Source organism: Etheostoma spectabile, chromosome 13, assembly GCF_008692095.1.
Source record: "Etheostoma spectabile isolate EspeVRDwgs_2016 chromosome 13, UIUC_Espe_1.0, whole genome shotgun sequence".
NCBI classification, from domain to species: domain Eukaryota; kingdom Metazoa; phylum Chordata; class Actinopteri; order Perciformes; family Percidae; genus Etheostoma; species Etheostoma spectabile.
Window position 1 is genome coordinate 6,281,736 of NC_045745.1, and position 4,735 is coordinate 6,286,470.

The window sequence follows — 4,735 nt, forward strand, 5'->3', positions numbered from 1 at the left end:
GTGTGTGTGTGTGTGTGTGTGTGTGTGTGTGTGTGTGTGTGTCAGCAGTGAGCACTTTCCCCAAATGTTTGCAGCTAGTGTTCCGATTACCTTGAGTCCGGTAGCCGGCGGCCGGTCCGTCAGCCTCCAGTGACCATCTAGTCAGTCAGCTCCTGTTTATGCCTCGCCTCTCTTTGTGTCATGACAACGGTTTTGGTGGTGACCCCGTATGCTGATCAAGTTCTCCCCTTAGCATCAGGTGTCTGCACTGTGGGATCAATAAAGCTATCTCATTACCTCAAACATGAAGAAGCAGGCCGCTATCAAAATATAGAAGCAGCATACATGTTGTTGTCGTTATGTTATCGTGGATAAGTGAGAGGGTGCCAAGTGGCCTCATGGGAGCATCTGTTGGTGCCCGAAGTACTCTGTGATCTGGTCTGCCATTTTTTACTTGAGGTGGAGACGTGAGAAGATGGCTGCTCTTTTCTTCTTTTAGAACTAGATTTACCATTTAACCATTGGTCTAAAAATATGGCTTCTAATATAAAACTATTATAGAAGATAAAACATCTTGACTTTGAACACATATATACTGAATGCTCAACATTTCCTGCACCCCCCTCCCAAAAATTGATGAAATTGAAACTAAAAGAGTGGTTAATTTTTATTTCAGAAATCTTGGTAACTAAAGGAGCAAAGAAATAAAGATATAACAGCTGATTTGTTACAAGCCTTGTTAAATCAGAAATATCTCGAATTTGCACTGACTTGATTGAAGAAGCTCCAAACTGTATTTTTACAACAACAAAAATGTGAAATTCATCATCTGGTGCTGGATGTCTGGCTACACTCCTAAGTGGCCCGGCTTTCCTCTACTTTTCTATTTTCCTCCATGTCTGTGTTCCCAGTTAGAAGAAAGTGTACACAAGAACAGGATGTGTGTGTCGGTGCTTATGGGGGTCTGGGGCCGTGTCTGAGGAGGAGAAGGGCATATGCAGCCGTCGGCTTTCCCCGCTCCCAGCTGTCTCGCCTCAGGAGCAGCCCGCCTCCTTCTGGTTACACATGATTGACAGGCACCTTGTCAACAGCATGCCAGGAGGAAGTGACCTTAAACAAGTGCTGCCATTTTTGACGGTGTGGCTGTTTTTTCCTTTTGGCGCTCCCCCCCACCAAAGGGTGAGAAGGCCATGACGCATGGCTTCTGGGTCAAGAACGCTGGGTGATCCATGTCTGCGGGTATGTGGGCTCATGTACTGCAGTGAGAGGGAGGTAGCGACTGGAGGTGGGTTACATTCCTCAGAGTGAAAAGAGAACAGAACACTGAAGTCCTGCTCTGTGTGTCTGCTCGCAGTTCTTTGTCCTCTAAGCCAGTGCCAGGACCCCCCAGTGGGCTGCAGACCCACAGAGGGCGAACAGCAACCTGACTCACACTGGACTAATTCAATTTAACACACACTGAGTGCCCTGTGACTCCTGTGTTAACTCTGGCCTTTCCTATGGCCAGATGGCTGCTCATGGAGATTTACATTTTAGGAGATCTGACTGATGCCTTTACATCAGTACAAAGCAGCAAAGTATACTTGTACAAATAGAAAATGAGGGTTACATTCTCATTTTTTCATATTTTCATAAGCTCACACAGATAGTTGGTTACAAAGAGTTTAGGACTGCACAATATATCGTTTTAATCGTCATTGTGACGTCAACTTGCCCCATAAAGACATCACAGAACGGCAGAACTGCGTACACTTTAGACTCCAATATCCTAAACATGAGAAGGGACCCCGACTACACGCTGCATTGTTGTTTTCGGTCACAGGCCAACAAGGTTGCAAGCCATTGGTTTAACCTTTAGCCCTGCATTGCATTACATGGCTAACAAAAACCCTTTGGTTAATGTTAGGCAAAGTATTGTGGTGTTGGTTAAATGTTAATAAACTCAATTCACTGCAGCCTTTTTCTGAATAAAAATCAGACCATGATATTTTCCTAATGGTAAGTGTTGCCAGTACTTAAACATAACCATACAGATTTTTTTTTTTTTTAAGATTTTTTTTTGGTGCATTTGAGACCTTTATTTCCACAGGACAGATGAAGACATTAATAGGGGAGAGAGAGTTGGGGAAAGACTTGAAGCAAAGAGTGACAGGTCGGAGTTGAACGTGCAGCCGCTGCGTGGAGGAGTAGACCTCTGTGTGTGTGCGCCTGCTCTACCAACTGAGCTAACCTGGCCACAACCATACAGAATTTTAATAATGCGGTAGTCACTACAAGCATATATATATTATGTTGCAAAAAACACTTGTTTGTGTCAGTGAACAATTCACTGATGTGTTCAGTTACAGCATTTGTGCAACTTGACAGATACATTATGTAACATTTCCTCATAATGCTTAAAGAAATGCGGTCTGGTAGGCGAAATATTTCCTTTTATATAAATGTAATTTCTAGGGGAAATGTTTCTTTTTTTGAAGATAAGCTTTTGGGCATTTTAGGCCTTTATTTGTGACAGGACAGCTTAGACGTGAAAGGGGAAAGGGGGACATGCAGCAAAGGGCCGCAGGTTGGAATTGAACCCGCACCCGCTGCGTCCAGGACCGAGCCTCTGTGTATAGAGGCACGCTCTACCAGCTAAGTTACCTTAGTCTCCCGACAATGTTGTTTCTTATGCAAGCTATTGCTCTTATGAGTAACCAATAACTATATCAGTCAAATAAAAGTAGAATATTTTCCTAGTAGAAGTAGAAAGTAGCAGAATCAATCTTAAAATTGTACCTATTGCAATCCTTGACTAAATGTACTTAATTATGGGTACTTTCCGCCACCAATCACTAACAGGTAGTTACAGATTAGCAGACAAGCCCTTTACCCAAACCTTATGAGAATCACATTACCCACACACACACACACACCAAGCTGGAGTACGCCTTAGAAAGATTAGTCACAGAGCTTACACTTGGCCGCGGGCGGCTGACCTCTGTTGTTTATTGTCCTGAGTGTGTGTGCAGTATGCTTATGAATAGTATAGACATACAGTGCATTGATGTGTTTAGCAGATTTTTTGGAGTTTAAACATACAGTAGTTTCCCACACACAGCACAATAATTACCAGCCAGTTGTATTTATTTAATATCAAATTTCATTCAGACCTTTCTAGAAAATGACACATTCAGGGCTCCCGGGGTTACATTCAAACCTTCAAGCAGGAATTACTTTCTTAACGTTGGAATATTTATATGCAATATACGGTAAATGATTTACAAAACACCCTCTTAGATACAAGATGCATCTGTTTCTTTATAATGGGGATCCTTCTCTGCTGCTAAACCCCAGCTGCTCAGTATCGCAGTCCTAATTTCTTTGAAACAAGCATTAATAATCAGCCAAAGAAATTTACTATTCACCAAATATACATTGGAAGCTAAAATGCTAACATTCTAAAATACTGAGCAAATAGATTTGGTGGAGGTCTCTTTTGATTTTCATGGCATAAGGACGCTGTACAGATAGTAAAGCCCCTTATGGACTATTTGTGACTTGATCTGACGGATGATGACTAATGTTCCAGATGGGCCACTGGTTACTGGTTGGAGCAGACTGTCCAAACTGTGCTTTATAAGATGTGGCCCCTCTCCCCATGTTCCCACATGGAGAGAGAGAGACTCTGTTTATCTGAGCCTTTGTGCCAGGCTTGGTCTGTTTAATGGTAGGGGGTGGCTGTAATGACTATAATGACTGTGAAAACCAGAGAGTGGGGTGTGGCTTATCATTAAGGGAGGCATATTGCAGTCTCTGCTGATGCCACGGTACGTTATATGAGAGACTCGTGGTGTGGAACCCTCTCTTGGGTGGTATCGCACATAAACTCTGAGAAGGTTGAAACCAATGCTATACATTCCTGTGGAGGGATATTCTTGAGGAACGTAATCCTCTATTAGATGTCTGTTGGGAGACTTTTGTTGACTGGTTTGCGTCTAGGTTTAGTAGCATGCGTCCTTTTCCTTTTGATCGTCATGGAAGTTTTATCCCTCTGCCCATCCACCCACGCTGGGAGGACTTTAATTAGAGATTATTGGAGCCATTTTAGCCAAACCAGTTTAATTCATTTATGCTTAAAAGCTGCCGTGCTAAGAGGCTTACAGAACTGTTAACCCTGGCAATGCTTGTCGCAAAGCGGGCCCTGTCAGTTTTTTTCTGTCCAGAAAGGCTTGTTTACTTTACAGACACATTGAAATTCTAGGAGAGCACTCCACAGCTTGCCGAAGGGATTACTGGTAAATCCCTGCAAACTCCAGATGTTTTCCCAGGCAGCACGCAGTAAGGAAACATCGCCCATCCCCTGTAAACATCTGTCAGACAAAAGCCTCCGCCACAGAGGAGACAACAGAAGCTTAGAGGGAGTAAAGTAGCTTGACTAGTCAGATTTTCACTCTGTTAGATCTGTTTGTTCATGAAGAGCTAAGTGGTTTTGTGGGGCGTCTTGTGTGCCTGCTTATGCTAAGCTTCAAAGTGGACTAGTGTACAGTATAACTGATAGTTGGCGGTTAAACAGATGAGGAAGCAGGACTATGATTTTGCACATCTTATCTTACAAGTATCTTAAAGCCCAGAGCTTTTCTTGGTGAATCACTAAAAGAGATCCTCAGAGTTTTTATTTGTTTTTTTGATGTACAGCATCATTAGATATTGTGTTAAATTGAAATGATTGTAGTAGTCCCTTGTAATATACACACTGTGTGTGTGTGTGTGTGTG

General features: G+C 42.8%; 1 protein-coding gene across 11 annotated transcripts in view; it reads left to right on the top strand.

The window, feature by feature from the left end:
- auts2a (activator of transcription and developmental regulator AUTS2 a) overlaps positions 1–4,735 on the top strand; it is a 400,420-nt gene that overhangs the window by 168,528 nt on the left and 227,157 nt on the right. The gene's annotated exons all lie outside the window — the stretch shown is intronic.